The following is a 13,223-nucleotide window of genomic DNA, read 5'->3' as shown; positions in this document are numbered from 1 at the left end:
CTCCCTAGGCCTTTCTGTGCCTCTGTTTCCTGATCCGTCAATGGGATGCTTCATGAGAAAGATACAGGAGGTCAGTGAGTTATGTTCAAGCCTGTGGAATAGTGCCTGGCACACAGTAGGTTTCCCATAAGTGCTGTAGTCCGTGGCTAGTCTGTCATCCCACCTCTCCCATCATCCCCTCTTCCCCGCCATCATGACCTTCCATCCCCTAGCCTCCCCCCCGCCACCCCCTGCCATCTCCCACAAGCATCTTTGTGTCTGCATTTGTCTCTCAGGCCTTCACCAGCACCCCCTCCCTGAAATCCTTGCTGCATGACTGTTTCAGTTCAGGTCCTGGTGGGCTACAGATGACACTGTCCAACCAGGTAATTTGAGGAAAGCTAAATAAAGACATTATGTACAAAGGTGTGAGCAGGTGAGGAAAGCACAAGGGGAAGCACAGTGCCCAGGCATAGAAACCCAGAGAGAGCACGCTCACAGGAGCTATGTTGAGAGGGCTGCCTGACCAGAGCCATGAGCTGGGTGGAGGGATGCAGCCAGCCCACGGCAACCACCCTGGAAGAGAGCCAGGGAAGTAAGGAATCTGACCTTACCTTTCTCCCTCTTTGCGTCTCCTGCCGAGCCCTCCCACCCTGCCCCCGGTTCCTAGCTCCAAGACAGAGAGCAAAGGCACCCATCCATCGATGCAGTCCATGAGTCAGCCTCCCAGGGTAGAGCAGGGTGGAGTCAGGTGGAGAGTGGGTCTAGACCGGAGGGTAGGGGGCAAAATATCTGCATTGTGCCCTGAGGACCCCTGGTCTGCAGCACCCACTCAGTTTGGGTTATAACCCCATATCCGGCTCCATGCTCAGTGGGGAGTCTGCTTGAGGATTCTCTCCCTCTGGCCCTCCCCCAACTCGTGCTCTCTCTGTCTCTCAAATAAATAAATCTTTAAAAAAATTAATGGCATGGAAATGACTAGTGGAAAGACAATAAATACCACTCTCCTGGCTAAAGATGGCATTCGTTATGAATAATGGATTCAACATATTTAACAGTGGCGAACTCTAGCACATGCTGTACGTAACCAAGTCACTCTCTGGCCCCCTGTCCCCGCCTCCAGATTTAGTAGCTTTCATATTCTCTGGGCGGGGGGCACCCTAGATCTCACTTTTTAGAATTTACCTATGTACTCATTTATTCCTGTTTTACCTGCTCTTCTAGATTTTTAGCTCCATAAGGACAGGGACCGGATCTGTGTTGTTCATCATGGAATCTCCAAACCTTAGAACAGAATATGGGACACTATAGATCCTTCACACATATTTGTTGAGTGAATAAACATGCTGGTCACAACAGTCTGTGACCTGTCACAACCTCAGGAGTCCAGCAGAGTTGGGGATTCCAGGTGCCATGGAAAGGCCCAGGAAGTTCCTTCCCATGCCCTTCAGCTCATTCCTTTCTGCTGCGAGGGGTCATTTCCTTATGACCCTCCCTCCCCACCACTGCAGCGGCCGCCCTCTCTGCTTCTATGGGCACAGGTCTGGTACCAAGAACAAATTGCCTCTTCTTTCAATCTTCATAGGGAATATAATATGGGGGGAATTATTTTTTCTGAAATGACTCTGTTTCTCATTTCTCTCTCCCGATTGTGTTTATTTGTAGTTTATTAACCTGATGGTGCCCAGCAAAATATATTGGATTGTTATTTGGACCATTTCACACTTATTCAGCAATCTTGAAAGTGTGTCATGGAGCATTATCGGGTCTTATAATGGAAAATTGGCATCATTTTATGTTATTCCCTACTGGGATAGTCTAACCAGATTTTATTGTGAATGAATGACTTCAGAGAGTTCTTTTTAAAGGTCACAAGTGATGTTTAATATCCTCAAAAAAGATTACTTTTTGGGAAGAGGAAGTAGCAATACCAGCTGGAAGCCCTCATTTATTGAAGCTCTATCACCACTCAGTAATCTTTTTATCTGCCGTTTTTCTGACATTGGAAAAAAAAAAAAACCAGTTCTGGGGAGGAAATTAAACTTGAGGGTTGAGATAACAGGACTCTTATAAAGCTTATATACTGGAGATGTTAGAAAAAGATCCTGATCCAAAAAAAAAAAAAAAGCAAAAAAGTAATTAGTTTAGAGGGACTACGTAGGATTGTCTAAAGTAAAAGCCTGAAAAAATTGGACAGATGTACTTCACAGACTTGGAGAATATTTGCTCTGGGGCCATGTTGTAACAGGCTTTTCCTGATGCACCTGTTTTAAACCAATTGCCTCTTTTCTGCCTGATAACCGAAGTTTAAGTTAAGGGTTTTGTGATAGAAGCAATTAAAAGCTCAGCACTATTATATTTTTCATTAATTTACCAGTGAGTGGTTGGGTTTATATGAATAATTGATTCATTTTGAAAATAATTATAATTCTAAGTTGTGTTTTACTAGACAGCTTGTCCTTGGTAATATAATTTGCCTTTAACTACAATATAATTTGTTCTGCCCTTCTGGTGATCAGACTTTTCTTTAGGGAAAAAAATAAGCACAGGCAATATCTATGAAGATAATATTTTTAAGGTAGATGCAAATAGGGGGCGCCTGGGTGGCTCAGTTGGTTAAGCGACTGCCTTCGGCTCAGGTCATGATCCTGGAGTCCCTGGATCGAGTCCCGCATCCGGCTCCCTTGCTCAGCGGGGAGTCTGCTTCTCCCTCTGATCCTCCCCCTCTCATGCTCTCTGTCTCCCATTCTCTCTCTCAGATAAATAAATAAAATCTTTAAAAAAAAAAAAAAAAAAGGTAGATGCAAATAGAATGGTTTGGGATCTCTCAGTCTTGGATGACAGAAGGTTAGATTTAGATCAGGCCTGGTACAGGACATCCTAGTTAGAGCCAGGAACAGGCAAAAGCAGAGATGGGCCCTTAATTCTCAGATAAACTACTACGTCTATTTGCAGTATCTCCAAAAGCCGAAGCTTCTCTGCTCCTAGATAACATACCCAACAGACATGCATTCTTACGTCCATGGAAAAACATTCATGGAAGTAGTCATAGCAGCACTAATTATAACAGCCATAACTAGAAACTACCTACATGCCTGACATCTATGGAATGGGTAAGTAAGTGGTGTGTGTTCCCACAGTGGAAAATGAACAAACTGCTACTCTGTATAACAATGTGACTGAGTCTCACAAATAGAAGGTTGAGAGGAAGAAGTCAGATGCCAAAAAGTACCTACTGTATAATTCCTTCTGTATGCAGTATAAAACAGATAAAGCAACCTAGGCGTTAGAAGTCAAAATGACAGTAACCCTTGGAAGGGTAGTAACTGGAAAGGGACACAAGAAGGGCTTCTGGGCTTCTGTTGCTGTTCTGTTTCTTGACCTGGGTGCTCGTTCTACTGGGTATGTTCAGTCTGTGAAAATTAATAGAGCCATTATTTAGGCACTTTAAATATGATATTATAATTTAATAAAAAGTTACAGGGGCAGGGCGCCTGGGTGGCTCAGTTGGTTAAGCGACTGCCTTCGGCTCAGGTCATGATCCCAGGGTCCTGGGATCGAGTCCCGCATCGGGCTCCCTGCTCGGCGGGGAGTCTGTTTCTCCCTCTGACCCTCCCGCCTCTCGTGCTCTCTCTTTCTCATTCTCTCTCTCAAATAAATAAATAAAATCTTTAATAAAAAAAAAAGTTACAGGGGCACTTGGGTGGCTCAGCTGATTAAGCGTCAGACTGTTGATCTCAGCTCCGGTCTTGATCTCAGGGTCGTGAGTTCAAGCCCTGAGTTTGGCTCCACACTAGGCGTGGAGCCTACTTAAAAAAAAAGTTACAAATATACACTTTGAAAAACAGACATTGCTATAATTTTTGAGTTGACTCATTAGAAGGCAGAAGTTTACAGTGACACTTTGACAAAGGTTCAAGGGTACGTGAATACTGTACTGCTTTGTCTTAAGGCTGAACCGTATTATCTACGAGATGGAACCACCGGGACACTTCAGCCTAGCCATGATTTTTGTGTGTGGAGAACCAGGGGAGCTTATCCAAAGCCCCATTTCCTTTCTGGGCCAGCTCTAATTTCCCAGTTCCTTTTTTTTTTTTTTTAAGATTTTATTTATTTATTTGACAGAGAGAGACACAGCGAGAGAGGGAACCCAAGCAGGGGGAGTGGGAGAGGGAGAAGCAGGCTTCCCGCGGAGCAGGGAGCCCGACGCGGGGCTCGATCCCAGGACCCTGGGACCATGACCTGAGCAGAAGGCAGACGCCCAATGACTGAGCCACCCAGGCGCCCCTCCTAGTTCCTTTCTGACGTCTCTTCTCTTAATGAGCTCCAATTACAGCCATCACCAAAAGAACCCGGTTAGCAGTTAATAGTGCTCTAGGTGTTTTATTTCTTTTGATTCTTTCTTGACTCTGACTTTGTCCAGGCCAACAACTCCACTTTTCACTTCTCCATCCAAGGTCAGGCATTTGTGGACATTTGATAAATATTTGACAAATGACCATTGCTCTTGAAGAAGCGGGGAGATGAACAGAGGTTCTACCCGAGGCAGGGCAAGCATTTGCTTTTAAGCAGTAATAGTTGTATTGCTTTGAATTGTCTCAATTTGATTTCTCCAATCCCTTTGATATCTTTCTCTCTCTTTAAAATTTTCTTGTTTACTTGTTTATTGTAGAAGATTAGGGATTATGAAAACGCACACAGAAGTAAAGGAGAAACACCCATAATCCTCCCACTCAGAGGAAAAACTCTTTTAATATTTTGCTGTTTTTTTCTTGTTTTTGCTATAATGCCATTGCTTTCATGCTCCCTGCCCTCCACTCCATTTCTTTTACTTCTGAAGAGTAATGGGAATGAGTCAAGCAAAGAAACTGCTCCCATTTTTTAAATTAAAAAAAATTTTGGGCGCCTGGGTGGCTCAGTTGTTAAGAGTCTGCCTTCGGCTCAGGTCATGATCCCAGGGTCCTGGGATCGAGTCCCACATCGGGCTCTCTGCTTGGCGGGAAGCCTGCTTCTCCCTCTCCCACTCCCCCAGCTTGTGTTCCTGCTCTCGCTATCTCTCTCTGTGTCAAATAAATAAAATCTTTAAAAAAAAAAAAAAAATTTTTTTTACTGCTCCGCATTTTTAAAGGGTTCTCGGATAGGATAGAAACTGTGCACTTTAGTTACAGCCTCCATTTTCCTGACTCTGCATATGCTAACGTGTGACTTAGTTTAAGAGCTGGGCTTTCATGCCTTGCTACAAAATAGTATCACATGAAGATGTAAGTCAGGCTTCTCTGATCCCCGGCTTCAAGATTTTAGATTAGCTTCAATGGTGCATACATTATACTCCAAAGCACGAAAAAGAACTTAGAGTTCTTCCAGGATAGAACTATTCTGTTTCCTCATGTTACTGTCCTCAATCTCATCCCGAAAGCAGGATGAGAGCTTTTAAATTTCTTAGACTTCAACATCTTTCGGACCCTGGAAATCCCATGAATCCTAATTCTCTGCCTGAGAATCAGAGCAGAGGAGTTGCCTCTCTAGTTAGAGATTTCTGGGCTTTTGTCCTAGGCTGCACTGTTCTTTCTGTTTCTGGAACCACGGGGTGATCCCCTTCCCTCTCCCAGCGCTGTGTCTTCTTTGTCATGCCCCAGAGCTCCCCATCCATCACCTGGAGCGCCCGTGGGCACATTCTGTGCGGTGTGTGCACTCTTGTTTTTCCTCCTGAAATACACTCCTGTGCTTCTCTCCTTAACTTTCTTCCATTTTTCTCCTCTAGACTCCTCGAGCTTTGTCCTTGGTTCTCTTTAGACTCAAGAAGTATTTAAATGATACTCAATAAAATGAGATTAGTTATTGGTAAGAAGAAAAATCCCTCCCGTAACACTGACAGACTGTTTCTCTTGACCTTTAAAATACCTTAACGAGCCCATTGTTTTGTTTGTTCAGCTGTGGTTGGGGCCCATGTGACATTTGCATTATCCCTAAGCCTGTAAATCATTGTCCTGAACAGAAGCCATCTAAAGTGAGACCCCTGCTGTATGGTGTGTGTGTGCAACAAACAGAGAGACAGAGAGAGAGAGAATAATTTTAGAAAATCTAGTTACCAAAATAGTTATAGAAAAGGGAAAAGAAATATATAGCGTTTGGATTTGCACCTTTATCATTTCCTTCTTGACTAACTCTTGGCCTACATCAGTTACCTGAAGTGGTCCTATAATCCTCAGGTAAGATGCACCTGCTGTCCTTGGCATTGAGGAGACAAGACTTCACGTGTGTTTGCATTGGATTCCCTTCAACTTGGTGACCCCTGGAATGCAGATACATGCTGAGGGCAAATTTATAGATGTGATGTTTATGTTATTATGCTCAGTGCTTGGGAAAGCAAATGGACAACTCCCACTCATGTCTGAGCCTTCTGAGAGCTGCTCGCCAGGAGCGGGGTGTATGTATGGTGGAGACCTTCTCCCTCTGGGTGAGTGGTTCTCCTATCCTGGGAGTCCTTTTCTTCAAACATGACTTGCCAAAGTTAAAAAAAAATTTTTTTTTGGACAGAAAAATTAACAGTGTATAACTTTCATGCAGAGGAAGAACTAGGGACGGGACAATTTCTATCACGATACAGGAAAAAAACGTATTACAAACTTATCCAGGGGGGTTGCATTCTAACTGGACTAATTCTTTGAGTAAAATAGCTTTCTTGGATTTTTGGTTTGCTTGTTTTTGTTTTTGCTTTCTTATTTTTAAATTAAAAGTGATCTATAGTCATTATGAAAAAAAAAAAAATCTCCCGAGTATAGATGGATGAGAAGAGTAACAATAATGAGAACAACAGTTAGCATTTATCGAGCACTCACGCTTCCCCGTTGTGCTTCATGTCATCCCCTCTAGTTCTGTGGGTGAGATACTGTTATAAAGCTGGTTAATGTTTTTAACCCTGCCATCTTGAACTTATTGGAAAACCAAGTCCTCGTTTCTGTGAAACACCTGCTCCACCTGTCAGGATGCAGGTGGTGTTCTGAAGACACGGTTCAGAAAAGTAGAGGTTCAGCGGTCTCACTAGCGAGGGCCCCGGGCTCGGACCAGATGCAGCCGCCTCCCTCTACCACCGGGGGCTTTCAGATTCTTCTGTGAGTTGTGTCGATGGTGCTTTGGGATCACCCTTCCACCTTCAAACCAAGAGCAATATATTAATTCAGTTTTTTCTGATTTGCTAAAACCAGTTACCTCCGCCCTTGTGTCCCACTAAAGGTAGGACAGGGACCCTATCTCTAGGAAGTCACACTCGGATAAGAAACTGGCCATGCACGAGCTCTCAGTAATAGGAGGGAAGAGACGCTGAATACCATGTACTGAGCACTGCAGGCCCTGGGGGAGGGGCCGGCCAGCTGCCCCTGGGCAACTGGGGAGGCTCCATAGAGGAGGGGCGCAGGCACAGGGACCCCAGGAGCAGTGGAGTCTCCAGGTGGAGCAGGCCAGTGAGGGGACAATCAAGACCATATTTGGCCGCATGCAAGTGGCAGAGCTTTGAGCAGGGTGCCCAGTGAGGGGCACAGATGGTGTTTAAAGTCAGCTCTGAGTCACTCTTTGAAATTACAGAAATTCAAGGAGAAGGATTTGGAAGCCCTCCAGCCCAGCTCTGTGACCTTCTAGTATCTCAATAATCATCTGGTGTCTAGCTCAGAAATGGGAGTTCTCTGTAAAATTGGGTCGTTCAGGAAAAGTGGCCGAATGATTTCAAGAGAAAAGAAGAGTTCTTGTGCCTCAGCCTGTGAACCACTGGGTTAACTCTCACTCTCCTAAAGGGCGTTTTACTGGCGAGTTGCCCTGCTGTCCAGCTTTGACCCAGGTCCCAGTGCTGTGGGTTCTCAACTCTTGCCCCATCTCCACAAAGGACTGGATAAAGGTTACATAAAACTCCCAACACAGGGCCGGAAGATACTTGGCTTCTCCATGTGAACGTGCTTGAGATGGAAACTATATTTTCTGTCGAATGATTTTCTTGTTGCCTTGGCAACTGGTTGGGTTTTGTTTTAAGCTTTTGATTTTTCTCAACAATGCGAGCTGCTTCCTTTGATTTAGCTCCGATGCGTGTACAGATTTCTGTCTTATTCAGAGAGTCTCTAGTGTAACTGTTTATGAGGTATGGATTTTTTATTTTGCACCATCTTCACAAGGTTGAACGGTGATAAATACTTTCACATAACTGTTAGCCTGCCTGATTAAACCAAAGGCAAGTCAGAGTGCTTTTTTTGTTTTTATAAGGTATCACTAAATATTTTAATGTTACGCTTTTTAATGTCTCTGACAAGGTCCGGGTGGAAAATTTTTTTTAAATATTTTTAATTATTTATTTACTTAAAGTAAGGTCTACACCCAACGTGGGCTTGAACTCATGACCCCTGAGATCAAGAGTCACACGCCCTACCTATTGAACCAGCCAGGCGCCCCATGGGAAATTGTTTTCATATGTTATAAATGCACACTGTTCCTTTCTGTCTCTTCCTTCTCACTGGGCTCTGGCCACAGTGGCCTCCTGGCTGGTTCTTAGCCTTATTAACCTGACCCCATCTCAGGGACTCGGCATTTGCCATGTCCTCTGTCTGGACCCCGCCACTCAGATATTTGCATTGCTTCCTCCCTCCCTCATTGCATTTATGGCTCTGGTTAAGTGCCACCTCCTCCAAGAGGGCTTTCTGGACCTTCCTGTCTAAAACAGCATCTTCATCCATCACTCTGGCCAGTTTGGAGATGAGAAGATCCATCTCTGGAAAGCCTGAATGAATTACCAGTCCCCCTATATGAAGCCCACCCATCTATAAGCTGTACCCGGGGCAAGGGCTTCAAAATCCCTTTTTAATGCCACACCCTTAAATGATGAACACATAGCCAAAAATCACCAGATACTTGGAAGAATCCTCCATCACAACATACAGAGACCAAGACTAATAAGAAATAAAGGAATAAAGCCTTCCTTCTGGGCACATGTCTGATAGCATTTGATGTGCATTTGATTAATATGAGATTTAGTCCAGCATGTGGCCGATGTTATTGGCTGGCAGGCCCATTTGTTTAAACAAATCCATTTTCACTGGCACACAGAGTAATTAACTCTGACTCACTTTGCTGGAAGTCATGCTGAAGACATTTATCATTTCCTTCTACACCATGGAGACTATTAGACTATGGCTTGGAGTTGTTGAGGTTGTATGCTCATCAAAAATGGAGTAGATGCACATCAATACTAAATTGAACTTTTTAATTACTGTAGATTTAATGACATCCCTCTGCCATGCACTTAATCTTCAGCAAATATTTACCCTTCCCAAACTGGCAGGTTTGCAGTTTATAACATGTCATGTCAAATGTAGCATTTCTCTTTTCCCTGCACCTAGAAGGATCTCTTTTCAAAATTATAGTCTTTTAAAAAGAGCTAACATACTCCCCTTTGTGAGGAACTTTCAACATTTCCATCCTATGATTTGGAACTGACTCTTCTCACTCCTCTCAACCTTAGTCTTTATTTACTGATCTATTTATTTTAGATACAGTTTAATATTTTTATTCTGTTATCTGAGTCATTCACATAGAGAGATGGGTGGGTGGGGGAATGGATGGAGAGATGGGTGGTTGGATGGGTGGATGGTTGGGTGGATGGAGATAGATGGACAGACCGAACTGTACTAAAGATGTGTGCAAATACAGTTTCAGATAACAAAGGATACATCACAAGCTTTAGTCACATGGTTTCCAGTTCCTAAGAGCTATATAACAGCTTTCTAAGCAGAAGCTAAATAAACATCATTCTATTACATCCAACAGTTTCCCAAGCTTTTTGAGGAAAATGGAATTAGTTAGATGTTCCATTAGAAAGTCCTAAAATAATTTCAGGATACTTGTAAATGTTCTTTTAATTTGTACCATGGAACTAGTGTGAGGAGCTAGAGTTGGAGGTAGTTGTTGAAGCCTGGGTGTGGATGTCTTCGGTCACTGTTTGGTGATAGAACCTTTTCGACAACCCTCCCCGCCAACACTTGAGAACACTTCCCAAGCCAAAAATTAAGCGGTCAAATAAATTAATATATTTTTGAATTATGAAGATGAGAAACTTTGAGACTTAAAATTCTAGAGGGGATGTCAGAATTAATGAGTACAGTCGCTATGAGCATGAAAGTGTGTATGTCAGGACCTGGAGACCTCACGCCCATTAGCTTGCTTGTGCTCCGTATGATTATTCTCTTATATGCCTTTGTAGTGTTTAGGGCCATACTTCCTGAGTTTGAATCCTGCCCTTGCCACTTACTAGCTGTGTGTCTTCGACCAAGTTTCATAATCTCTGTGCCTCAAGTTCATTATCTGTGAGTCTATCAACGAGCTCACTCAATGCCTATTCCAACATCCTCCTCTTACGGAGGATGGAAGTTACCATTTTCAGAATCTCTCATAGCTAGTGTTCGGGATGTGAGTTAGATCTGCTAATCAAATGCATTCCCATAAACATCTGGATTCAGACCTAGATTATGTGGGAAGAGAGCTGGGGCATGGGACATTCCTTTTTAGCTGGGGTGGAGAATGGCAGAGGCAGCATGGTCTGGAACCAGCAACTGATGGCTTCCTGATCCAACAGGCAGCTTCCTGATTGGGAAGCTTCCAGATTGTAGCAGCAGCTTCCTAATTGTTTAGGTTTCAAATGATGAAGAGCCGGCAGCTCCTTTGGCTGATTTGGGGAGTAATTCCTAAAAGCTTAGCCTAGAGTCTATTTCTGCAGCTCTCTCAACGGCAGTGTGTACTGTGGTTTACATCTAAGTACCTCTCTTTCTTCTTCAAGTAGCCAAGGTTATGTTGGCTGCACCTACAGATCAAGAACAGTCCACTTAGCTTGTAGATTTGTTGATAGAGTTAATGAGATAAAGCATTTACAGTGCTTAGAACATCTGGCGTGCTTTTTCTTTTTAAAAATATGCTTAGGGCTTTTTCTGGACCTAGTCAATGGTACACCTATGACCACGAATAACACAGATATTTATTAGTTTGTTGGTTCATTCACTCACTCATTCATTCATTCATTGAAATAAATATTTGCTGAATGTTTATTCTAATCAAGAGATGTTCCAGCTGCCCTAGGGTAGTGGTTACAACCTAAGTGAACATTAGAACCATCTGGGAATCTTTTTTTAAAACCTTAATTTCTATACCACATCTAGGACTTACTGAAGACAGGGAGTGTGTGTTGTGTGTAGATATTTTCTTTCTTTCTTTTTTTTTTTTTTTTTTTTAGAGAGAGAGAGTGTGTGCCTGCATACCTGGGAAAGCAGGGAGGGGCAGAGAGAGGGGGAAAGAGAGAATTCCAAGCAGGCTTCATGCTGGGCGTGGAGCCCAAAGTGGGAGCAATCCCAGGATCCCAAGATCACGACCTGAGCCAAAATCAAGAGTTGGACACCCAACTGCCTGAGCCACCCAGGCACCCCTGTAGATAATTTCTTAATTGAGATACTATTTTCATACAATAAAGTACACAAATTTTATGTGTTATGGCTTGGTGGATTTTTACAGATGTATACACCCAATTAACCACTACCCAGATCGAGATAGAGAGAAAAAATGTGCATGAAAGATTTATTGTGTGTATGGATTTGGGGGGGAGGCTTTTTTTAGAAGCTAAAGTTTCAAATGCATTTGAGATTTTTGCTACTCAGAGCTCAAAAAAAATTTAGTCCTTTAGAATAAACAGTATAATCAGGTCACTTTTTCTTTTTTCTTTTTCATACTCCCCTACAAATTGGTGTCTCCTTCTAGATTTATGAAAGAAAATGATTTCATTTACACAGGAAATGAAATTAAGGAGGACCTCAGGTAACAGAAAATTGCAAAATATCAGTAAGGCACTAACTGTTACCATTTGCCTTTGTGAGTCAAAACCTCTGTCTCTGTTTATCTTCTTAGGATTGTCATAGTTTATTGACTAAAGGAGAGTTTAACTGCTTTCTTAAAACTAAGCTATACAGCTTTTTTCATGTGATCTCTTCAAAGAGAGTGAATATCATGAGCATAAAAATAATTATTTTCCTTTTTTTCAAAAGAGCGTTTGGAGCCAATGCCTGCATAATTAGCATTGTGAGGCCAAGACCACCAGAGCAGCAGACTTTAGCTGAGTTACGAAGATAAAGTTGGTAAGCATTTGAAAAGCAAATGGAAACAGTTGATTGCAGAGAGAAAATGTCATCTGCAAAACAAAACATTGAGAGCATCTATATTTTTTATAAAACCAACGAGAACAACTTTGAAGTTGAATTATTTTGCATAATTGGCTCATTACAGAATAAAACTTTCAGACACAAAATGTACGGTGGACATGAATTACACTTTTAAGATGGTCACATGTGATTTGGGATCAAAGTCTAGCATTGGGACCCTGTTTCAAGGAGAGCTGGTCCATATTAGTGAATTAAACAGATTCACATCACCAAAGAAATAGAAAACATGAAAATTCTCTGTGGCTGATTTCTTTGCCTTCAGGCAAAATCTCCATAAATTGACCTAAGTGATATGAATGTTGTCCATTTTGAGTGTTCTTTTTTTTTTTTTTAATTTTTTTTTTTTAATTTATTTATTTGAGACAGAGAGAACGAGAGAGAGAGAGCACATGAGAGGGGGGAGGGTCAGAGGGAGAAGCAGGTTCCCTGCCGAGCAGGGAGCCCGATGCGGGACTCGATCCCCGGACTCCAGGATCATGACCTGAGCCGAAGGCAGTCGCTTAACCAACTGAGCCACCCAAGCGCCCCATTTGGAGTGTTCTTAAAGAATGAACTTTGGGTAGGGGGGCAATCTGGCTATGACATATATTACTCTGTTGATCTGGCCAGGGAAGATAGTGGTCCTAGGTTGGCAGTTCTTGTCTGTTAGAACTTGAACGTATTATTCCACAGCCGCCTTTTTTTTTTTTTAAGATTTTATTTATTGATTTGACAAGAGGGAGAGGGAGAAGCAGGCTCCCCGCTGAGCAAGGAGCCCAATGTGGGGCTTGATCCCAGGACCCTGGGATCATGACCTGAGCCAAAGGCAGACACTTAACTAACTGAGCCACCCAGGCGCCCCTATTCCACCGCCTTCTTGCTTCTATTGTTGCTGTCCAGACATCAACCATCAACTGAATTGTCATTCATTTATGGGGAATCTGTCTTTTCTAACTGGGTGGTTTAAGAATTTTTATTTTTGCCTTTGATAATCTGTAGTCTTATCTCATGCTTAGCAATAGGGGTTCT

The 13,223-nt window shown here is 42.8% G+C and overlaps 1 protein-coding gene across 5 annotated transcripts in view; it reads left to right on the top strand.

The window, feature by feature from the left end:
• SHLD1 (shieldin complex subunit 1) overlaps nucleotides 1–13,223 on the top strand; it is an 88,955-nt gene that overhangs the window by 61,301 nt on the left and 14,431 nt on the right. The gene's annotated exons all lie outside the window — the stretch shown is intronic.

Source organism: Mirounga angustirostris, unplaced genomic scaffold (assembly GCF_029215605.1).
Source record: "Mirounga angustirostris isolate CCGP_5_RB_7025 unplaced genomic scaffold, mMirAng1.0.hap1 SCAF_10, whole genome shotgun sequence".
NCBI lineage: Eukaryota > Metazoa > Chordata > Mammalia > Carnivora > Phocidae > Mirounga > Mirounga angustirostris.
This window is presented reverse-complemented; position numbering and strand designations above follow the sequence as displayed.